Raw genomic sequence first — 25,983 nt, 5'->3', positions numbered from 1 at the left:
TTTTCTTTCTTTCTCTCCTTCCTTCCTTCCTTCCCTCCTTCCTTCCCTCCTTCCTTCCTTCCTTTCTTTCTTTCTCTCTTTCTTTCTTTCCTTTCTTTCTTTCTCTTTTTTCTTCTTCTTTCTTTTCTTTTTTGCTCTTTTTCTTTTTTCTTTTTCCTTCCTTCCTTCCTTTTCTTTCTTTCCTTCCTTTTTTCCTACTGTGTCACTTATTTCAACCAGAAAGTGAAATGACTCAGAATACTATAATTCTTTGTTGTTAACCTTATGCAAACTCTCCCTGTAGTTAGGTCTAGAATCGACATCTTCTATCTCTCTTTTTCAAACATCACCACAGTGGATTATCAGTCATGTTTACAAAAAAAGGGCTAATAAAATAGAAAACATAAGATCATAATAAACAAACAAACAAATAAATAAATAAGAAAGAAAGGAGCCAAGACTACAAAAACATCCAATGCCATTTACCTACACAATCCATGCAACATTTACAATAACTGCAAATTAGCAAGCTGAGTTATGGTGCATAGAAAGTCCTTCTTCAGAATAAAAACTTCCCTCTGATTTTATTTTGCACTAGTGGAGTTATTTTTTTCTTCACTAGGTCACTTGGTATGTGTAAGGGGTTGTTGAATGTAATTCTGAAGAACTTCTGCTATGTGCAACTCTGTGCTTAATAATTATTAATGGCCACCTGTAATTCACTTAGAAAATTAAAAGAGAACCCAATCAAATGAAATGGTCTTACTCTATACTGCCAGACGGGCTGAAAGACTTCTAAGAAAACTTCTAACAGGGCTACTTGGTCATCATCCGTTACTATGAGTGTTAGAATACCATGGTATGCAAAATTTAAAAATCAATGTTTACTTTTCTCATTTATGTCTCTTGTAGAATCCCTGGCAACATGTTATAGACTCCTGGGATTCTGTAGAGCCCCAGTGAAGAAACTCTGATAAGTGATGAGGAATACACCAAGATAAGGTGGGTAGATTGTGCTGGCAGGTAATGAGAGTTGCTATGGACAACTATGCCAAAAATAAATCATGAAGAAAAAAGTGGCAAGTGATGGAGAGTGAGCACATTATATCTCTTTTTATACAAATGGCATTGCATTTGGAGGCTGAAATACATATTGCTTATGCAGCTGAGGATTGTATTGAATACCTGGTTATAATGATACATTTGAGTGTCATGCTTATGTCCACTCTTTCCTGAAATCCCATTAAATGACAGTAAAGGAATAAAGAATATCAAAAAGAATGAAAGAGGCTATAACACCAAATGATACTTGGCAGCAAGGCCAGGTGCAGTGGCTCACGCCTATAATCCCAGCACTTTGGGAGGCTGAGGTGGGCAGATCACGAGGTCAGGAGATCGAGACCATCCTGGCCAACATGGTGAAACCCCATCTCTACTAAAAATACAAAAATTAGCCGGGCATGGTCGTGCGTGCCTGTAGTCCCAGCTATTCAGGAGGCTGAGGCAGGAGAGTTGCTTGAACCTGGGAGGCAGAGGCTGCAGTGAACCAAGATCATGCCACTGTACTCCAGCCTGGATGACAGAGCAAGACTCTGTCTCAAAAAAAAAAAAAACAAGAAAGAAGAAAGAAAGAAACAAGAAAGAAGAAAAAGAAAGAAGAAAGAAAGAAAGGAAAGAAAAAGAAAGAAAGAAAGAAAAGAAAGAAAGAAAAGAAAAGAAAGAAAGAAAATTGGCAATGAAAATTTGAAAGACAGAACTCTGGCTGGCTCTGGAACTCTTCGTATGCTCTGTTGGCTTAGCAGGACATAGGAAGATGAAACCTGATGCCACGCAAAGGGAGAAGTTAACAAGAAAAAGAATGACTAACACTGCACATTCCCAGAAACTGGAGGCAGCAGATATCTCTGAAGAAAGGTGAGAGTGAGGCTGAAATGAAAGGATGGGCTAAACATATGTATAAAGAGCTGTGTGTTATTTGGCTATTACTATATAACAAACCACCTCAAAATGTAGTATCTTAAAATAACAAGCACTTCTCTAGCTCACAAATATTCTGGTCCCCAGTGGGCAGGATGGGATGTGAGGTCATCTACCAGGTTGGGTGAGTGGCCTTGTTGATTGTGGCTTGGCTTTCTCACATCTTTGGGGCTTTGACTGGTGCATTGAGGCTGACTCAGCTCTGGTCTGTGTGGTCTCTGTCTGGTCCTCCAACAGGCTCATTCATTAGGCAGAGGCAAGGTCCCAAGAGAATGGGTGGAAGCTTCAACTACTTCTTGATGGCTAGGCTCTAACTGGTATCTAACATTTTTCTCCCACATTCTAGTGGTCAAAGCAAGTCATAAGACCAGCTCAGATTCAAGGGTTGGGGAAATAACTGTATCTTCATGAAAGGAGTTACAAAATCATATTGCAAAGGGTATGGATACAGGGAGAAGTATTAATATTTTTGTTATCAAATTGTAAGCAAGCACTCAGATTATTTTTTCTTCCCTTCCTTCATAATTAGACGTGGACACAATTGACAATTGAAAAAGTATTCAAAGAACAAGAATAATAATCAGAAATTAATATAATACAAATTTTAAACCTTTAATAACAAATTTGCTGGTAAAGTTGAAAAAAATCCATTGTATTATTTTTTTCCTGTTGCTGGATAACAAATTGCCACAAGTCTACCGGCCTAAACAACACACATTTTAATCTTTTTAGTTTTTTTTTTTTTTTTTTTTTTTTTTTTTTTTTTTTTTTTTTTTTTTAGGACAGGGTCTCACTCTGTCACTCAGACTAGAGAGCAGTGGTGCAATCATGGCTCATAGCAGCCTTGACCTTCCTGGGCTCAGGTGATCCTCCAGCCTCAGACTCCCAAGTAGCTGGGACAACAGGCATGTGCATGACATTTTATCTTAGTTTCTGTGTCATAAAAGTTCAGGCACAGCTCAGCAAGGCTCTCAGCTTTCAGGTCACCCAAGGCCACAATTCAGTTTCCAAATGGGGCTGCAATCTCATCAGAGACGGAACTTGGGAAAGAGCTGATTCCAAGCACATTTAAGTTGTTGGCAAAACGATTTCCTTATCGTTGTATGGCCGTGGGCCCCATCTTTTTCGCTGGCTGTCAGCTGCAGGCTGCCTTCAGGTCCTAGAGGCCGCCTACACTACCTAGAGATCACTTACTGTTGCTTGCTAAATGAGCTTCTTCAGTGCAGCTGCTCCCTTTATCGAGCCACCAAGGATAATCTCCCTTTCAAGTTAGCTAAGACAGAGTCTTATAGAATAAAATGTAGTGATATTCCATCAACATTGCAATATAATATAACTTAATTAGGGATGAGAGCTAGATTCTTATTTTCTGTTGAAGGAAGATAATATCAAGAAATAAGTTGAACATATTATTTGGAGATATGGGGATATTTTAAGGTTCTCCAGAGAAAGAACCAATAGGGTGTGTGTGTGTGTGTGTGTGTGTGTGTGTGTGTGTGTGTATAAAGAGACTGATTTAAAGGAATTGGCTCACACAATTATGGAGGCTGAAAAGTCCCCAAATCTGCAGTTACTAGGCTGGAGACTCAGGAGAGTCGATGATATAGTTCCAGTCTGAGTTCAAAGTCCTGAGAATCAGGAGAGCTTATGGTATAAGTTCCAGTCCTAGTGATGGCAAGCTGGAGACACAAGAAGAGCCAAGGTCAGCCTGGGTCTGAAGGCAAGAAAAGATCAAAGTTCCAGCTCAGGCACTTAAGCAGGAGGACTTCTCTCTCATTCAGTCTTTTTTGTTCTGTTCATTGAGATATAATGCACAAACCACATTATTCACCAATTTAAAGTATAAAATACAATGGCTTTTAGTTTAGTCATAGAGCTGTGCAAATATCACCTCAGTCTAATTTTAGGACATTTTCATTATCTTACAAGTAGACCTTGTAGTCGTTAGCAGTCACTATTTGAGTTTTCTTTTTTCTCATTTTAATTCCTTCTAAACCTGCCCCCAACCCCACTACCTGACTTTTAGAAAATTATTTTTAAATTAAAAACATTTTAATTGTCATGAAATACACAAAACATAAAATTTACCTAATGGTTTGGTTTGAATATTTATGTGTCCTCTAAAATTCATATTGAAATGTAATCACCAATGTGATAGTATTACAAGGTGGGGGGCTTTTAGTAGGTGATTAAGTCATGAGGCTAGAGCCCCCATGGATGGGATTAGAGCTTTCATAAAATGGCTCGAGGGAGTGAGTTTGCCCTCTTTTGTTCTTTCACCATGTGAGGATATAGCCTTTGTCTCTTCTGGAGGAAGCAGCATTCAAGGTGCCATCTTGGAAGTAGACACCGGGTCCTCACCAGACACAAAATCTGCTGGTGCCTTGAACTTGGCCTTCTCAGCTTCTAGAACTGTGAAAAATAAATTTCTGTTCTTATAGGTTACCCACTCTCAGTTATTTTGTTATACCAGCACAAGCAGACTAAGACAGACACCATCTTGACTATTTTTAAGCATATAGGTCAGTAGTGCTAAGTATTTTCACAGTTATCTAATCAATCTCTAGAACCTTTTCATTTTGCAAAACTGAAACTCTAGATCTATTAAACAACTCTTCTTTTCCCCCTCCAGCCCTGACAACCATCATTCTAATTCCTGTTTCTATGAATTTGACTACTCTAGATGCTTCATATAAGTGGAGTAATACAGTTTTTTTTTTTTTTTTTTTTTTTTTTGAGACGGAGTTTCACTCTTGTTACCCAGACTGGAGTGCAATGACACGATCTTGGCTCACTGCAACCTCCACCTCCCGGGTTCAAGCAATTCTCCTGCCTCAGCCTCCTGTGTAGCTGGGAATATAGGCATCTGCCACCATGCCTGGCTAATTTTTGTAGTTTTTTTTTTTTTCAGTAGAGACGGGATTTCGCCATGTTGGCCAGGTTGGTCTCGATCTCGTGACCTCAGGCAATCTGCCTGCCTTGGCCTCCCCAAATGCTGGGATTACAGGCATAAGCCACTGCGCCCGGCCCAATACAGTATTATTTTGTGACTGGCTTATTTCACTTAATATAATGTCTTCAAGATTCATCCATGTTGTAATATGTGTCAGAATTTCCTTCTTAAGGGCTGAATAATATTTCACTATATGTACATACCACATTATGTTTATGTACCCATCTGTTCATGAACGTTTGCATTGCTTCCATCATTTAGCTTTTGTGAATAATGCTATGAGCATGGGTATACAAATATCTCTTTGAGCCCTTGCTTTCATTTCTTTAAATGTATGCCCAGAAGTGGAATTGTTAGATCATACGGTAATCCTAGTTTTAAGTTTTTGAAAATTTGGCACACGATTTGCCAAAGTGCTGTACTATTTTATATTCCCATCAATAGTACACAAGGTTCCAATTTCTCCAGATTTTCCCTAACACCTGTTATCTTCTTTTTTAAAAATAGTAGATATCCTAATGAATGTGAGATGATATCTCATCGTGGTTTGTATTTACATTGTTTTAATGATTAGTGATGTTGAACATCTTTTCATATTTTATTTGAAGAAATGTCAATTCAACTTCTTTGCCCGTTTTTAAATTAATTATTTATTTCTTATTGTTGTTGAGTTGTAGAAGTTCTTTACATATTCTCAATATTAACATCTTATCAGATATATGATTTGCAAATATTTTCTCCCGTTTTGGAGATTGCCATTTTACTCTGTTTATTGTGTTCTTTGATGCACAGAAGCTTTTCATTTTGATGTGTTCAACTTATCTATTTTTCTTTTGTCTGTGTTTTTGGTGTCATATCCAAGAAACCATTGCCAAATACAATGTCATGTAGACCACCCTATGTTTCCTTCTAAGAGTTTTGTAGTTTTAGGTCTTACGTTTAGGTCTTAGATGAATTTTAAGTTAATTTTTGTATGCGGAATAAGGTAAGGGTCCAACTTCATTCTTTTACAGGTACTATTTGACTTTTTAAAATATGTATATATGTTACTTTGATAGAAATGAAAAATCACACATTTTAAAAAGGAAAGAAATATAAGTGTTTTTGGTGTATACACAAATGTGCTAGGATTTGAAACTCCAGCTCATTTTATGTGACTTCCTGTTTCATAGTCCTTAGATTATTGTGGAGCTGGTGGTAGTAAAGCTTTAAGTAAAGTGCTCAATGTCTGATGACCTTATCTTAAATATTTTATTCAACATTTAAAAAATGAGGATCTAAAACTTTTCCATTGTGGGTATAAAGGCTCTTTAAAAAAAATCCCAAACTGCTCCCTACACCTTACTGTCATAATGTTTCTGAATTTTTTAGGCCTTTGATATGATAATTTCATCACTGTGAAAATAAACAAATGAACAAAAATAGATTATAAAATTTGCTTTAGCTGGGCATGGTGGTTCACACCTGTAATCCCAGCACATAGGGAGGCTGAAGTGGGAGGATGGCTTGAGGCCAGGAGTTCAAGATCAGCCTGAGCAACATAACGAGACCCTGTCTCCACATATGCACACACAATTTAAAAACTTAACTAGGTACAAGGGTGCACACACATAGTCTTAGCTACTCAAGAGGCTGAGGTGGTAGGATTGCTTGAGCTCAGGAGTTTGAGGCTGCAGTGAGCCATGATGATGCCACTGCACTCCAGCCTGGGCAATCGAGTGAGACTCTGACTCTTAAAAAAATACTTTAAATTATATGAAATGGGAATAAAATATTATTTGCTAATTAATAAAACCTAACAAGTGATTTTACAAATTGTTAATACTTTTTTCTCTATATAATTATAATTCTCAAATAAGTGGGTGGGAGGAAGAACTGGGAAAACAGAGGAGGAAGAAAGTGGGAAGGAATTAAATGCCTTGCATACAGAAATCACTATTCCCTATCCTTTCAAGAACGATTGAGTTATTTTTCCTAAATGATTTTCCAGAAAGGATATCTTAAGTATTTTAAAAAATTTGTTGCAAAAGGAGCTCTGATTTTTCTGAATGTAATTTCTCTTTAAAAAGCCAGTGAAATGTGTTTTAGGCCAAAGGAAAAGAAAACTGTTGTTGTTTCTACTATGTTGGTGGCAGAACTCAGGAGACTGCATATAAATCTTTTCTTTAATGCAAAATTTTATTGCAAAGCTTTATGCCTAAAATCTAGACAATTACACTCCAGGATTTCTACTAATGAATACCACATGTTAGACTCAATAACTTCAGCTGTGGGGTGGAGAATACTGTGTTAAAGCTATTCAGATAATAAATAGCTATCTAGGTCCATTTCAGCTGGAGCAAGTCAACTGTATTGAATGTGAGTGAAACATTAATTCTTTATAAGAACATACCCAATTGGCAGACGCTTTGACATGTAATATACATTAGTTCACCATTCTGCCCCCATGGAATCATTTTATCCTTTGCTTGAGTCTGCACTTACGTGCATGCCTATCTCCAATCTCCTGAATCTGTCTTTGGGGTATCACTTACATGTACTTACAAAACATACGTTTTTAAGCAGACACATGAATGAGAATGGTTCTAGTTTTTTGAAAGTGTTAGTTTGTCATTATTTCTGTTTGTTCTGCAAATATCACATGGCTTCTTCCTCCCTCTGGGACCACGCCTGGGTTCACCTTCTCTGTCCTTGGGACTTTGATAACAATTCCCATCTTCTTCTTTTCTAAAGTCTTATAAAAACAAAGGAAAGAGAACATTACATGTTTGTATTGGACACAGAGGCCACCTGGGGCTTGTTCTGGGGCTCTGGAATTAAAAAAATATCAAGAAATGAAAATGGAGAGGCTGATCTTTCTCAGAGAGGGTCGCCACGTTATAGCGGCTATTCTCATGGGACAAAATCTTGCTTTTGAAAGCCACCCTTGGGAAGCAGCAACAGGAAATGCAGAAAGGAATAAATCTGTCAGACTCATTTTCCTTTCTGTTTTACAGTGGAGTTGTTTTTGTTTTCTTCCCCCTCCTTTTGAATGGAAGCCAAATTTCCTTGTGACTGGTATGAATTCCTTAACCAGAAACAGTGAGTGGCCGAGGTCGGGGACAGAATGCAATGCTTTCCAGGTCCTGGCAGAGACACTTAACTTTCTCTAACTCCAATGATGAGGGAACTTTCAGACTTTCATAATGTAGTTACCTCTTTGTATAGCATTTCTACCATGGCTTTTAAAAATCATGTTATTGTAAATGAATTTCATTTTGTTCCAATTTTGAAATACATGCAAACATATATATGTGCACACACATACAGACACACACACAGAATAGTCTTTGTGCATCCAAGGATCTCTTGAGGCTGCCTGCTCAGGAGGGACAGGAGAGGTCAAATGAAGGTCCAGTCCACTCATTCTTATTCCCTCCCCTTCAGAACAACGCCAGAGGTTACTTGTTTTGTTTGTTTATGCTTCTGCGTGACATTTTAAAGGACAGTAGATTCCAAGTCATGTCTCCTTCCCTGTTGGAAAACATTTATGTTACACCAAGCTTAGCAATAATTCAGGTAGCAGATCCTTGCCTTTCACAGAATGAGTCTTTGCTTTGATGCTTCTCTCCTTTGTTAGGAGGCCTGTGGTCATTTGAAATTTTGCTGAAACACAATTTGAATTTCAAGTACTGGGAGCCTTCTTGGGACCTAGTGAGAGAACCTACTTTAAAATATAGATTCTGTATCTCATCTTGGCTTTGCTTTCTATGATAACCTAGGCGGGTCTTGCCTTCAGGTCAGGGGTTGGTAAATTTTTTTTCTATAAAGGGCCAGATAGTATTAATAAATATTTTAGACTTTGCAGGCCTCAAAGGAATTCTATTGAATATTCTTTTTATTTTTATTTTTTTATTTTTTGCAACTCTTAAAAAATGTGAAAATTATTCTTCTCTGGAGAGAGGGTTTTAAAGAACAGTCCGGCCGGGCCGTATTTGGCTCATGGTCATAGTTTGTCAGCTTTGTTTTAGGTAATACTATCCTTACTTTAAGATTAATCATCATTGCTCAGAGAAGGGAAGTAATTAATCCAGGTAACACAGCTTACAGTGAGGCAAACCTTGGCTTGTTTGACACCAAGTTTATTCGTTTTCCACTATAGCATATATTATAATCAATTTCTTAAAGGATTTCCTTCCACATTTCTCAGAAAAGTAGAGACATCAGACTTTTTTTTCATTATCATTTTCCTTGAACCTGTTACTACAAGAAACACATTCAAAGGAATGGCCTTATTTCTCAGAAACATAATTAAAAATGAATATGAAACAGAATATAGAACCTAGGTTAGGTATCAACATTTTTGTCTTGAATTGTCAGCCAACGAAGATGATGCTAACAAACATGGCTCGGAATAAAGTCACTTTTAAGTAAATTGCTTTCAATCAACATTTTTTTTTTAACAATTTAAAAAAGCACATTAAACAAAAATTCCCAAGAAGCAGGTTAAGAAAGAAGCATGACATGATATCTGGGGTGCCTCCCTGAAAAACTAGACTCCAATCTAAGCTTAGGAGTTTTTACAGCTCACTTGTTTCCAGGGCATAAGATGAGGAAACTGAGGCTGTTTCCTGGACCTACTTATTTGTTCTGTTCTCTGTAAGTGGGAGACAGTATTGCTCAGTGGTTCAAAGCCTGCCTGACCTGGGCTTGCTTCCTGGCTCTATATTGTGTGTCACTGGGCAAGTTACTTAAACACCTACGCGTCCTCCTATGTAAACTGGGACAAGAGTAGTATATGCCTCATATACTACGTAGATGAAATGAGATGATGTATGAAAAGCACTTAGCAGTAAGTGCAAAAGTGTCAGCCATTATTGCTATGGGGGTTGACATCTCTTCTTCCCAACGAGTACACAGGTAGGACTTGTAGGCTAGGGTGCTTCAGATAGGCTGTTTAGCTGCATTGTCTGCTTGACTTTCAAATATTGTTTCACTTTTTATTATTACTTTTTGTTATTGTTTTTGGATTTTCCTAACCTCCGTGTCCTGTGGTCTCAAGACCATAACGATCTCCTTTATGTCCAGTCCCAGTTCCTGCACTTCCAGAGGGGAAGGGAATTCAAACAAGAATAGTACACAAATGATACAACCTGAGAACACGTAGCCAGGCTGTGCTAGCCAGCAGAGAGTGGCATAACGGATATAGGAAGTGGGAAGTGTGTTCTAGAAATAATGTATGTGATGAATTGAAGCTGGGTGAAATCGGAAGACTGGAACTGAGAGGCCGTTTTAACAATTTGGATTCTAGAGCAGAGTTTCTCCAACTTGCCAAGTCATAAGCACCACCTGAGGTGCTTATTGAACGTACGACTTCCTAGGCTGTAGTATATAGACCTATTGAGTAGAACTAGGAAGGAAAAACCTGGAATCTCTAGTTTGAGCAAGCTTCTCTGGTAACTGTTATGATTATGAGTTTTGGAAATACTGTACCAAAGCCAACGGTAATGTAATCAGGCTGAGACACAAGGATGAAAACTGCTCCCATTAACTTTTAGTCGTAACAGCTGCTACTTCAGTGGCCTTCAGGTGAAGCAGTTGCTAGGAGACCATTCTGGTCTCTGGAAGCTTTGGGATCCTGTTTCTGCGCTTCTGCTCTTTGGGTAGATAGAATCTTTCTCTGTGTATTTGTAATACTGTGGTTTTAATCAGTTGCTTTTGTACATTAGAATCACATGGGAAACTTAAAGAACACGTATTCTTCAACTCCATTCCATCACAAATTTAAGTGGAACCTTTTCAGTCAGATTCCTGACTTTAAGTTCCCCAGTCATTTCAATGTGTGGCCAGGACTGCGCATAACTGCACCCAGCACCTTGTGCATATTTCTTGTATTTCAATTGTTATTTTAAAAATGAACTGTATTAAGATATTTTACATGCAATCGGTTCTAGTTGTTTTTACACTCTAATAATTAGTCAGGAGTTCAAAACATGTGCTCCTGGTTCACATTAGCTCGGAGGTGGGAGTAACTGTGAGAATAGAAGGTGCTTGTTCTTCCCTCCTTCTATCGTGATTATACAGTCCAGGATTAGGATAGCGGCTTTAGAAGTGTTTCAAAACAGAAAAGCCCTCTCTTGAGAATCACTGGAAGTGAGATTCTGGATATTCCTCCATCCTCTGGGTCCTCACAAGGCCGCTGAGGCACTGTAGGAGAACTTCAGGCATTGCAGGAGAAAGCTTTCAGACCTGGCCAGAATCTTCCTCTGTGAAGGGTAGAAGGCTATAGGGCATAGCACCCCCTGTATTTGGCCTACCAAGGGGATCCGGCCAGCCCTCTGGGACAGTCCTTGAGTAATGAAGTACTGGTCACTGCTGTTCTGTTCTGTTATCCACTTTATGGCCCCAAGAAGCCCTCTGAGGGATTCAGGTTCGTTAAGCAATGACTAAAGATGTCACAACAGTTAAACCATTAGGGTTTTTATGAAAAAATGCCCCCGAATGGTGATGTCACTTAAAAATAATATAACATTTGAAATATCTAGATGGCTGGAGACTATACTTTTTCCTTCTGATATATTGATTTTTTTTGTCTTTAACCTTATCCATTGGGACTGACTTATTGATTTTCTAGGACACTGGGTACTTTGTAGCAAAGAGTATAATCGTACTCAAAGGTTGGGTGGCACTTATAATCATGTCCTTTGGAAGGTTGGAAATATTAACACCAAATCCACATTAACTGAAGAAACAGGAGCCACTGGGTTAGGAAAACTAATGTCAAAGAGGTTAATACTGCCTCACCCAGCAGATTCACACACAGGCCTGCCTGCTTAATGGACCAGAGTTAGCAACTGTCACATTGAGAGAAAGCAGAAACAACATGTATGTTTTAACTTGAATGTTTTGGTCATAAAACTTATAGCTGAAGCAACTTTCTGTTAACTGTGATTAGTATTGTAGCTTCTCTTTGTCCTTTCTACCAAAATGGTCTCTACCATGAGTCAATGATTTTCTGTCAATAATTTTATTTTACAATGATCTTGTTTTAGCTGCGAGTTGTAGTTACTTTAACATCCCTTATGTCCCATGTTGTCGCATATTTTCTGGGGTGATGAGACAACTGATTTTGTTTACACTGATTTTTGGGGAAAGCTAGAACCTGTCAAAATCGAGATATGAAAAACAGGTTATAGGTTTCAGACGTTGAATCGGGCAGCTGACCTTCTCTCGTAAACCCAATGCAAAGTGTATTCTGATTTCATTTTTAACTTTTTCTCACACTTTCTATATCCCCAACATTTTTGCAAATGGAAATTCAAAAGGTAGTATTTATTTCATAATAGAAGGTTTTCAGAATAATCAGTCCCAACATGGCAATATATTATTTCCCTTCTTATCTCTGACATACAGGCCTGCCTTTGCTTTACATTCAGTAAAAATATTGATAATCATTACAGCTGTGCTTCTGTGCCCATTCCTATTTTAAACACTTTGCATATGGAGTTCTTAGTTTCTGTAATAAATAATACTTTAAATACCTGAAAATGATTGTATTCATTTGTCCCTTAAATCTGAGTCCGTTTTAACCTTTAACTTCTAGTCTAGGCTAAACTAGGAGGCTTACTGTTCCAGGTAAGAAAATGTCATACTATACAGAACAAACAGGCAACAGTACATTTCCTCACTGTTTTAGGTGGAGTCGGGGCAGGGTCTTGAAAGTTGGGCTTTTTGGAGAGAGACGGAATTTCTAAATCCCAAAGACCCAACTTTTGCTATCAAGAGTCAGGTCTAGTTGAATAAAGTAGTCCTAAAGTCATGATTGGCTCTAATATCTGAGCAGTGGGTGTGATGCCTCTGAGAGAACTGAAGATGATACCAGGAAGTGCAAGGTAGCGAGGAAGAGGAAGTAGAAAGCCTGTGCCTTTATATATGATGGTCAGACTAGGAGGAGAGGGAAGGAAGGAGGCAGGGAAATGGTCAGATTCAAGCATATCATGGCTTCCCTGCAAACATCCCAGGATGGTTTTGTGTGTGTGTGTATGTGTGCATGTGTGTGTGTGAACACTACAGAGATCAAAGCCTAAGGCCAAACACAAAGAGGTTTTTGTCTCTTTTCGCATTTGGCACCGCAAGAGCAGAGCAGCCACCCCATGGTGAAATTCAGGGTGTAACTTGGTTAAACAGAGGAAGAGCCTGAGTTTGGTCCCTCCTTGGAGACTCCTTGACCTCCTTCACATGGGGCAAAAGGCATCTTGACGTCTCTGCTTGTCCCCTGTGGGGGCAGGGTGAGGAAGGCTGGGAATCTTACCAAGGTTGCAGATGCAATGGGGGTAAAATGATGTTGAAACCAAAGGGTGCTGGGAGGACCATTTGGACTGGGAATCAAAGCCTGATCTCAGGGGTAATGTTCAGCTGAGGAAAAATCTGGGGCTGGTGATGTGAAACCAGTAGGAAGGACCTCAGGACTCCGAGGAGATGAAGAGAGAATGGATGTCAGCTGTGGATGTCAGCAGGGTAAGTCCGACCAGGTGCACAATATACACCCTTCCCTTGAGGCGAGCAAGGACCTGGGGAACACCCCAAGGTCTCCAGGAAGGACCAAGTTTTCTTCCCCCCATCTCAAGAGGCCACTTTGGGGAGGAGAAGGGGCAGGGAAGGAAATTCTGAAAGACTGAGTTTTACCTGAAAAGAGCTTTAGCAAACTGGAAGCAGACTGCTTAATGAGAGGTGACTAGGTGGTATTTCTCAGCAGGTTTAAAGTTTTACTCTATCCACAAGGAGAATCCCTAGATAAGAAAAAAATAAAGACACTATATGTTCTGTGCCTATCCTAGTGTAGTGTGACTAAATCGTGGCCCACTACAATTTTATAATACAATAGAACAAGTGGAAGAAACAACCTTAAAAATTTGCTTCAAGGACAGATACAGGTCGATAGTACTCAATGTTGATGATTTAGACAAGAAAGGTTGGAACTTCTTCAGATGCTGTATTTGTGTCTTTCAATTTATACATTTATTCTAGAGGTTGTTATAGATGTTAAGACATGGAATATATTACCCAGCTCCTTCCTTTTGTGCCTTCTAATACTTCTGCAAGTGTTACACATCTTTGTCCCTTGCCCAGACAGGGGTATGTCATTAAGCATGGGAAACAGGCTTTCCACTGCAGTGACCACATTGTGGGGCCTCACAGGAAAAAGTTCCTTTTGAACACACTTAATAAATGACTCTGTGAGGCAGGACATCAGGAAAGATCCCACATATGTAACAGCAGATGATAAATTCTGGTAATTTACATCCATAGGTCACTCTGAGGACATTTCTGATTTATGACTTCGAACCGAGAAAAATCTAACTCAATTCAGAATCTTAGTAAGGCAGAAGCGAAGTAGCGCTCATGTCTGCCATCTGGCGAAAGTGAGCGGTAACTACAACTGTGTCTTCAGGACTGAATGCAATTACCTTGTCACTTCGTAAATATTCATCCTGATGCCTTCTGTTAATATTCTCAAATTCATGGAAAAACAATTACTTGAATTCTAAGTTCTGTGATGTAAGAATCTCCCATATATATTTTATTTTGCAGTCAGACTGTTTTTTAAATTCATGTTTACTAATAGGCCCTTGAAAACAGGAGGGGCTGAAGTTTATAAAACAAGGAGCAGAAAAAAAAAGAATCATTTTCTCATGCCGATATTTTCCTCTTGACAATCTTCTCTTTTGATTGAAACATTGTAGGAGTGAAGGAAGAAGCAAAATGAAAGCAGCAGAAATATCTCCGGGAGGTGGGAATCAGGTTTGGGTGTATAGCACAACAGAATTCAGGCTCACGTCCGGAAATCCCTGTTCTGGTTGTCCAGGGACTGAGGGGGCTTCCCAGGATGTGGGATTTTCGGTGCTAAAACAGGGAAAGTCCTGGGCAAACCAAGATGAGCTGGCCATCTTAGGTCAGAGTCTCAAATAAGGTACGCTTATAAAATCATTTGGTTTCAAACTGAGAAGGCACATGAGCAGAGGATAAATGCTGATATTTTCTACTTTCTGATGTCACTTTTTCTGTGCTTACTTTCAGCAGTTCTTTTCATAAGAGTATGAGAAAACCACTTTCTGAGACACTGGGAAGCTGGAGACTGACTTACTATTTGGTGACATCTGGTGCTGACTCCACATTCTTCTGCCGGATAAAGATAGGACCTTATTGAATTGGGTTCAAGAACTAGTAGATCCTAATATTTGTTAAGCTTTTAAAAATAGAAATACATGATTATTTGTATAAGTTGTTTAAGAATGGTGATGTGAGTATAACACAACTTAGGAAGAATTTAACCATTTCTGAGGCCCAGCAGAACTCTACTAGGGAAATGAATTATCAGCTTGTGATTGTGATTCCTGTTAGGGAAGCAAGGGGCCAGGAAAAGATTGAAGATATGCTGCATCTGCCCTGTTCTTAGTAACCATTCTTGCTACTTAGTTTAAGTTTAGTGTCTTTGGTTAAATAAAGCAAAAACATGCAGTTCATATATTTACAAATGTGAGTGTATGTCTCTCTCTGTGTGGTCTCTCTTTTCTCAACTTCTAACCCACTTGAATAAGCAGTGTGATAAAAATTACAATCATTCATCTATTTTTGCTACCTTGATTTTTTTTTTGTTTCCATCTTCTAATTTTTTTTCCCAAATAGAAAGATGTGAAATTAGAAGGAAAAGCCTCCTTCGTATCCAGTCTAGCTCAGTTGAGATAACCTCTGTAACAATTTCTTGCATAACCTTGACTGTTTTTTAAATTTTAAGTTCTGGGATACATGTTCAGAACATGAAGGTTTGTTACATAGGTATATATGTGCCACGGTGGTTTGCTGCACCTATCAAATAATCATCTAGGTTTTAAACCCCACATACATTAGGTATTTGTCCTAATGCTCTCCCTCCCCTTGTCCCCTACACCCCACCAGGCCCTGGTGTGTGATGTTCCCCTCCCTGTGTCCAGGTTTCTCATTGTTCAACTCCCATTTATGAGTGAGAACTTGTGGCGGTTGGTTTTCTGTTCCTGTGTTAGTTTCCTGAGAATGATGGCTTCCAGCTTCATCCATGTCCCAGCAAAGGACATGAGCTCATTCCTTTATATGGCTGCATAGTATTCCATGTTGTATATACGCCACATTTTTTTTATCCAGTCTATCATTGATGAGCATTTGGGTTGGTTCTGAGTCTTTGCTATTAAAAATAGTGTTGCAGTAAACACACATGTGCATGTGCCTTTATAGTAGAATGATTTATAATCCTTTGGGTATATACCCAGTAATGGGATTGCTGGGTCAAATTGTATTTCTGGTTCTAGATCCTTGAGGAATCGCCATACTGTCATCCACAATGGTTGAACTACACTCCCACCAACATTATAAAAGTGTTCCTATTTCTCCACATCCTCTCCAGCATCTCTTGTTCCCTGACATTTTAATGATCACCATTCTAACTGGCATGTGATGGTATCTCATTGTGGTTTTGATTTGCATTTCTCTAATGATGAGCTTTTTTTTTCATATGTTTGTTGGCCACATAAATGTCTTCTTTTGAGAAGTATCTGTTCATATCCTTTGCCTACTTTTTGATGGGGTTGTTTGTTTTTTTCTTGTAGATTTGTTTAAGTTCCTTATAGATTCTGGATATTAGCCCTTTGTCAGATGGATAGATTGCAAAAATTTTCTCCCATTCCGTAGGTTGCCTCTTTACTCTGATGATAGTTTCTTTCGCTGTGCAGAAGCTCTTTAGTTTAACTACATCCCATTTGTCAAATTTGACTTTTGTTGCAATTGCTTTTGGTGTATTAGTCATGAAGTCTTTGCCCATGCCTATGTCCTCAATGATATTGCCTAGGTTTTCTTCTAGGGTTGTTATGGTTTTAGGTTTTAGGTTTAAGTCTTTAATCCATCTTGACTTAATTTTTGTATAAAGTGTAAGGGAGGGGTCCCGTTTCTGTTTTCTGCATATGGCTAGCCAGTTTTCCCAACACCATTTATTAAATAGGGAATGCTTGTTTTTGTCAGGTTTGTTGAAGATCGGCTGGTTGTAGATGTGTAGTATTACCCTCGACATTTTGATGCACACAAAAGCAGGTTTTTTTTTTTTTTTTTTTTTTTTGAGATAGAGTCTTGCTCTGTCACCCAGGCTGGAGTGCAGTGGCGCGATATCGGCTCACTGTAAGCTCCGCCTCCCGGGTTCACACCGTTCTCCTGCCTCAGCCTCCCGAGTAGCTGGGACTACAGGCGCCCGCCACCTCGCCCGGCTAGTTTTTTTTTTTTTTGTATTTTTTTTTTTTTTAAGTAGAGATGGGGTTTCACCATGTTAACCAGGATGGTCTTGATCGCCTGACCTCGTGATCCACCCGTCTCGGCCTCCCAAAGTGCTGGGATTACAGGCGTGAGCCACCGCGCCCGGCCAAAAGCAAGTATTTTAAAAAACACACTATGCAAACTATTTTACAACATTTAAAAGTGTATCTTGAGTATCTTTATAAATATATTTTAATTCTTTTTTAAAAGCTACATTATATTCCACTGTGTGAGTGCTGACTACTTTTTTTTAATCTGTCTCCTACTGATACACTTTAAGATTGTTTCCAACATATTTTTACTTACAAATAAAACTTCAATAAGTAGCAGTGTTTGGAGGTCATTTAAGATATGTATAAAAATACTTGTAAGATAAATACCTGGAATTGAAATTGCCAAGTCAAAACACACATGCATTTGTAATTTTGAAAGATATTGGCAAATACTTTCCACAGAGATTGTATAAATTTATACTGTTACCGGCTACGTCTGATAAGGAGTGTTTCCTATACCTACACCCACACAGGTGCATTTCTTTGCAAATCTTATAGGTGAAAAATAGTATTCTAGTATAATTTTTAAAAATCAACTTTGTTGAGGCAGGGTTTACATATCACATGAGGGGTCTTCAAAAAGTTCATGGAATATACATTCTATGAAAAAACTGCATGGATTTCAGAAATTTTTTTTGCACCAAAATAACCTTGTACTCACTTGTTGAAACATGCCTGAACAGGATATCATTTGAGGTACTATGAAGGATAAGATATTTTTTGAAAAGGACCCCTATCGGAGGAACATGAATTCTGCTAAAATTGAAGCAACAACAAACTTCAAATTTATGGTGAAGTTTGGGTAGAAGAATGGAAAAGTCATAAATGCTTTACAAAAAATTTATTGGAACAATGCCCCCAAAGAATTCAACAGTTTGTAGATGAATAGGTCATTTTACGAAAGGATGGGACAATATTGAAGATGAAGCCTGCAGTGGCAGACCATCCCCATTAAATTGTGAAGAAAAAATTCATCAAGTTTGTGCCGGAATTGAAGAGGACTGACAACAGCAGAGACAGTAGGCGACACCATAGACATCTCAACTGGTCCATCTTACACAACTCTGATCAAGAAGTTAAAGCTGAGCAGATTTTCTACTTGAAGAGTGTCAAAACTGTTGTGCTCAGATCAGCTGTAGACAAGAACAGAGCTTTCAATGGAAATTTTAAACAAGTGGGATCAAGATCCTCAAAGATTTCTTCAAAGAATTGTAACAGGACATGAACCATGGTTTTACCAGTACAATCCTGAAAACAAAGCACAATCAAAACAATGGCTACAAGAGGTGAAATTGTCCAGTCAAAGCAAAAGCAGATCAGCCAAGAGCAAGGGTCATGGCAACTGTTTTTTTTTTTTTTTTTTTTTTTTTTTTAAATACTTAAGGTGTTTCACTTGTTGAATTTCTGGAGGGCCAAATAACAATAGTATCTTTTAATTATGAAAGTGTTTTGAAAAAGTTAGGCAAAGGTTTAGCAGAAAATCACCCAGGAAAGCTTCACCAGAGTCTTTCTCCACCACAACAATGCTTCTGCTCATTTTTCTCATCAGACAAGGGCAATTTTGCAAGAGTTTTAATGGGACATCATTAGGCATCTTCTTTCCCATCCTGATTTGGCTCCTTCATACTTCTTTTTGTTTTCTAATTTTAAAAAATCTTTAAAGAGCACAAATTTTTCTCTAGTTAATAATAGAAAAAACACTGTATTTACATGATTAAATTCCCAGAACCCTCAGTTCCTTAGGGATGGGCTAAAGGGCTGCTATCATCACTTACAAAGGTGTCTTGAACTTGATAGAATTTTTGTTGAGAAATAAAGTTTGTATTTTTTTATCTTTTAATTTCATTTTACATGAACCTTTTGAAGTCCCCTCATACAATATACCCATTTTACTTGTACATTTTGAAGAGTTCTGAAAAATTTATATCCCTGTGTAACCATCATCATGACCAAAATATGGAATCTTTATAACACCCAAAAGGCTCCTTTCTGATTTATTGTGGTCAACCCTTCCCACTCCATGCTAGGCAACAATTAATCTGCTTTCAGACACTATAAATATGTTTATGTTTTTTAGAGTTTCATATAAATGGAATTATACTTCATGCACTCTTTTGTGTCTGGCTTCCTCCATGCGGCATAGCATTTATAAGACTCATGCATATCGTTGTATCAGTACTTTATTACTTTTTATTGCAAAATAGTATTCCATTGTAAGAATATACTTATCCATTCACCTACCACTGAATATTTGGATAAAGAAAGCTTCTATGAACATTCATGTAAAAGTCTTTGCAGATACATGTTTTCATCTGTCTTGGAGTAGAATTGTCAAGTTATATATGTTTTGCTGTATAAGAAACTGAAAACTCTTTTCCTACTTGGTGTACTACTTCTACTAGCAGTGTAAGAGAGTTCTAGTTGCTCCATAACCTTGCAAAAACTGGTTAGTATTTTTAGTTTTAGTAATCCTAGGGATGTGCAGTGGTATTTCATTGCATGTCACTGGTGACTAATGATGTTGAGTACCTTGTCATGTTTTTATTGGTTATTCATGTATCTACTAGTATACAGTATCTGTCTGAATCTTGCCCTGGGTTGGTTGTTTTATTATTGTGTTATAGGAGTTATCTATGTATCCTGGATAGAAGCCCTTTGTCAGATATATGTTGGTAAAATTTTTCATGACTTTATGATAGGCAGACTTCTCAGACCACAAAAAAATATGAACCATACAAGAAAAAAAAAAAGAAAATTATGCTTCATCAAAACTTAAAAAATTCCTTTGTCAAAAGATATTCTTTAAAAAATGAAGAGACAAGCCACAAATTGGGAGAGGATACACATAAAATGTGTATCTGAAAAAGAACCCAGCAATTCTGCCCTAGGTTAAGTAAAAACATGTGTCCACAAAACATTTTACATAAATGTTCATAGAAATTTCTTCTTTATTGACGTATGACAATTTTGGAAGGCTCAAGAAAATGCTGAATCTTCTAATCTATGAACATGGCATCTCTCCATTTACTTAGGTCTTCTTTCAATTCTTTCAGCAGTGGTTTTATAGTTTTCATTGTACAGGTCTTGCACATATGTGTTTAATTTAACCCTATGTCATATTTTTATGCTATTATATATGGTGTTTTTGGTAATTGTCATTTGATAGTATATAGGAATACAATTTATTTGTATTTGCTTTGTAATATATGACATTGCTAAAATCACTTATAAGCCCTAGAAGTATTAGGATTTCCTACATACAAAATCATGTGGTCTGCAAACAAAGACAGTTTTACCTCTTCCTTTCCAACCTGTATGCCTTTTATTTTTCTATTTTTCTTGACTTATTTCAATAAATAGGACTTCCACTACAATGTTGAATACAAGTGGTGAGAGTGGACATCCTTACCACGTTCCTGATCTTAGGGAAAAACCGTTGTCTTTCACGGTAAGTATGATGTTAGCCATGAATTTTCACAGGTCTTTTTTTTTACTGAGTTGTGAAATTTCCCATTTATCGCTAGTTTGATAGGTTTGTTTTTTAAAAAATAAAGAATGGGTGTTATATTTGTGCAAATGCTTTTTCTTCATCCAATAAAGTGGAGATTCTAAGGATGATTCCTATGATGATTCTTCTTTATTCTATTAATAGCTAATTAGGTTGATAGATTTTTGAAGGTTAAATTGATCCTATAACCCTGGGATAAACTCTATTTTATTAAAATATGTTATGATTTTTATATATCCCTAGATCTTTGCTAATATTTTGCTATAAATTGCATCTATGTTGATGAGGATATTAATTTATGTACTTATTTGCAAAGTATTAGTCTGATTTTGGTGTTGGGGTAATTTAGATTTTCCCTTTATTGTTACATGAGCTTTGGCAGTTTGTATCTTTTAGGGATTTGCCTATCTCATCTAAGTTGTTGAATTGTTGGCATAAATTGCTTGCAGTATTCCCTAATTGTTTAATATTTATAGAACATTTCTGATACTGAATACTTGTGTTTTCTCGTTTTCTTGACCAGTCTAGCTAGAAATTTATCAATTTTCATTGGTTTGTTTCAAAGAACTGGCATCTTTTTGGTTTCATTACTTTTTAAAGTTGCTTTTCACTCTTCTGTTTTGACGATTTCTACTGTTATTTTCATTATTTTCTTCTGCTTACTTTGCACTTAATTTGTTCCTCTTTTTCTAGTGTCTTAAGATGGAATCAGAGATTTAATTTTAGGCTTTCCTACTACTTTCTTTATTTTCTAATTCTGTATAAGCATCTAAAGCTGTAACTTTCCCTTTAAGTATTACTTTAGTTACATATCACAAATCTTGATGTATTGTGTTTTCAGTTTTATTCAGGTAAATATGTTTCCTAATTTCCCTTGTAATTTCTTCTTTGGTGCATTAGTGATTTACAACTATGTTCTTTAATGTTCAAATATTTGGGGATTATTAAAAATATCATTTTGTTTTTTATTTAGAATTTGATTCACTTGTATTCAGAAAATTTGCTTGGCATAATTTCCTTTGAAATCTATTGAGTCTTGTTTTATGGCCTAACATGGTCTATTTTGTGAGTATTCTATGTGCAGTTTAAAGGAGTGTCTATTCTGTGGGTTTTACATGTAGTGGTCTACAAATACCAATTAGGTCAAGCTGGTTGAAAATATCATTCAAGTCTATATCTTTACCAATCTTCTGTTTACTGTTTTACCAATTGTTGGGTGAAATCAGTGTTGACGTCTTCAATGATAAGTTGTGGATTTGCCTGTTTCTTCTTTTAGGTCTGTCGGTTTTTGCTTCATGTATTTTGAAGCTCTCCAGTGTAATTTTAATTTTTAATATTATAGTGTATGAGGTTTCACATTTAAGAACTATTTGTATTTTCTTTTCTTTGCACTGTTTATTTTTCCCATTTTTTTTCCTAGTAGTTGATATTTGCATAAGAAAATTCACCCTTTGACTGTGATGTGAAGTTTGTTGTACATATTTTACCTTCGTCGTGTTTACAGTGGCTTTTACCAAGCAGCAGTTTTTGATTATTTGTAATGGAATTTATTTTTAGAGCAGACTTAGATTCACAGCAAAATTGAGTGGAAATTACAGAGATTTCTCATGTACTCCTTGCCCCCACACATGTACAGCCTCCCTCACTATCAATATCCCACATCAGAGTGATACATTTTTTACAATTGATGTGCCTATATTGTCACATCAGTATCACCCAAATCCCATAATTTACATTAGGATTTACTCTTGGCGTTGTTATACATTCTGTAGATTTTGACAAATGTACAATGATGTGTATCCAACATGACAATGTCCTTCAGAATAGCTTAACCGCCCTGAAAATCCTCTGTGTTTTGCCTATTCACCCCCCTCCTGCTCTCTCAGGCCCTCACAACAACTGATCTTTTTACTGTCTCCATTATTTTGCCTTTTCCAGAACGTCATATAGTTGGAATCACATAGTTGTAGCCCTTCCAGATTGGCTTCTTTCACTTAATAATATTCATACTAAGTTTGCTCTGTGTTTTGTATTGCTTTATAGCAATATAATTCAATGCTTGTTTCATTTTAGCATTGAGTAATATTCCAATATTCTGTTGTCTGATGTGCCATAGTCTGCTTATTTATTCACCCACTGAAGGACATCTTAATTGCTTCCAAGTTTTTGGCAATTATGAATAAAGCTGCTATAAACACCATGAAAATGCTTTTGTCTGGACATAAGTTTTCAATTCATTTGGGTAAATACCAAGGAGCATGGTTGCTGGATCATATTAGAAGAATATGTTTGGTTTTGTATGAGACTGTCAAACTGTCTTCCAAAGTGGCTGTACCATTTTCCATTCCCACTAGTAATGGTTGAGAATCCGCATTGTTCCACAACCTTTCCAACACTTGGCATTTTCAGTGTTTCAGATTTTGGCCATCTTAATAGCTGTATAGTAGTATATCATTGTTTTAACTTGCAATTCTCTAATGACATATAATGTTGAGTATTTTTTCATATTTGCCATCTGTACGTCTTCTTTGGTGAGATGCCTGTGAAGGTCCTTGGCCTAATTTTAAAATCATGGTTTTTTTTTCTTATTTTTGAGTTTTAAGGATTCTCTGTGTATTTTGGATGATAGTCTCTTATCAGATATGTCCTTTGTAAATATTGTCTCCCAGTTCGTGCCTTGTCTTTCATTCTTTTGACAGTGTTTTTCACAGAGCAGAAGTTTTAAATTTTAATGAAGTCTAGTTTATCAATTATTTTTTTCATAGACTGTCCCTTTTATATTGTATCTAAGAAGTCATTGCCACATCTAAGATTACCTAGTTTTTTTTCCTATGTTATGTTCTAGGAGTTTCATAGTTTTGCATTTAGGTCTACAATCCATTTTGAGTTATTTTTTGTGAAAGGTGTAAGATCTGTGTCTAGATTCACTTTTTAAAATGTGGATATCTAGTTGTTCCAACACCATTTTTTGAAAGGAACATCTTTGCTCCATCAAATTGCCTTTACACCTTTTTGAAGATCAGTTGACCACTTTTATATGTGTCTATTTCTTTTTTTTTTTTTTTTAATTTTGTTTTTGAGACAGAGAGTTGCTCTGTTGCCCGCGTTGGAGTGCAGTGGTACAATCACAGCTCACTGCAGCCTCGACCTCCTGGGCTCAATCAATCCTCCCATCTTAGCCACCTGAGTAGCTGGGACTACAGGTACATGCCACTCCCAGGCTCAAGCAATCCTGCTGCATCAGCCTCCTGAAGTGCTGGGATTACAGAAAGCACTTGACCCATGTGAGCCACCATGCCCGGCCTATATGGGTCCAATTCTGAGCTCCATTCTGTTTCATTGATCTATTTGTCTATTCTTTCACCAATACCACACTGTCTCAATTATTGTAACTTTATAGTAAGTCAAATCTGGGTGGTGTCAGTCCTTCAACTTTTTTCTTTTTCTTCTATATTGTTTTTACTATTGTTGGTCTTTTGCCTCTCCATATAAACTTTATAATCAGTTTGTTGATATTCATAAAATAAATTGCTGAGAGTTTAAGATTTTTAAATATTTCATTTAGATATTTTTTTTGTTTCAGTTTTTTTGCATTAGAATTTTGAGCCACATAGAACTTATGATGCAGGGTATAGTTACAAAATCATAGTTTTCTACATGGTACCCAGTTTTTTCAATGCCAATTTGAAATAATGCCTTTATTATATGACAGATCCTTGCATGAGTTTGGAATTTTTTCTATTTGTTTTTCTGTTCAGTTGCCATGTCTGTTTAATCATGCTTCAATATCTCATTTCACTTTTAATTGTTACATTATTATATGTGTACATTTTAATATCTTTAGGGCTAGTCTCCTCCTTTACTTCTTCTTTTTAAGAATTATCCTGCTTATTTTTGTGGATTATTTTTTCCATTTGAACTTTAGAATCAACTTGTCTATTTAAAAAAGTTGTTTTGGCATTTTTAATGGTAATACGTTAAATTTACATGTTCATCATCTTCATAAAATAGAGTCTTTCAAAGAATAGCATATGACTTTCTAGCTGTTCAAATATTTTTTAGGTCTTATATGATTTAAAACATTCAATCATGTAGATTTTGCACATGTGAATGTGTATTTCTATTGTAATGTATTTCTATTGTAAAAATAGCCAGATTTTTTAACTGGTTGTTGTTTTTCTAAACAGGAGCTATTGATTTCTGGATATTTTATTTGTTCACTTTACTGAATTTTATTGTTGTTTATCAACTTTTTAGTTGATTCTTTTGGTTTTTCAGGTATATGATACTACCATATGCAAATATGTTTGCCCCTTTCTTCCTAATTTACATACTTTATGTCTTTCTTTTCTCTAATTGTCTTGGCTAATATATGCAGGAAAATGTTGAATAGTGGTGGTGGTAATGGACACCCTTATATATATATATATTTTTTTTCCAGCCATCTCTCTCACATTCACCTTGTATTGTTTTTGGCTTTAATGAGATACTTCCTGTGCTTCCTTACGAAGTATGATGCTAGCTTTGGAATTGGGATGTATGTATTATATTATGATAAGAAATATATATTCCTTTTTTTGCTGGTAAAACATTTATTTCAAAAATTCATTTGACGTTCAGAAGATAAACAGGAATTAAGAACCAATATCTTTCTTAAGCTATTTCATAGTAAGCTATTTCATAGCTTAAGAAAGATACAATTTCATATATGCATACTTTTGAAGTAGGAAGTAATGTTTAAAATAATAGCTAAAATAATAACTGAATGTTACTCTTTATTCCAGTAGGTACGATTTACCCAGCACTTGCTTATGTGCTTTGATTTAGTATTATCGAGTATCTCCTGTATGCACAGCACTCAGAGCGATGAGTCCTTGCTTCTAACATCAGATTGCTAGGCCTCCCCAAGGAGATGCCAATGAGGGCTCTGTGTACAGCCCTGTGCTCACAGCCTGTGTATCTACTGCTCTTGCCTTTGGGTTAATGGCACTCCTTGTCTGGAGCTTGGCTTTTCCCCTCTGAAAAGTCATTTGCTATGATATAGAAGCCATGCCAAAACATAGCCATTCATTCTGTGCTCACTAATGGGTTGGTGGCAAATCTGAGCTGAATCTTTCATCAGGGACTTTAAGTTTTGAGGGAAAGGACATCTTATTGTCCTTAAAGAATGATAACAACTCTTTATCTGCTTAGTTGACCAG

The sequence above is a fragment of the Macaca fascicularis genome, chromosome 5, assembly GCF_037993035.2.
Source record: "Macaca fascicularis isolate 582-1 chromosome 5, T2T-MFA8v1.1".
Classification (NCBI taxonomy): Eukaryota; Metazoa; Chordata; class Mammalia; order Primates; family Cercopithecidae; genus Macaca; species Macaca fascicularis.
This window is presented reverse-complemented; position numbering follows the sequence as displayed.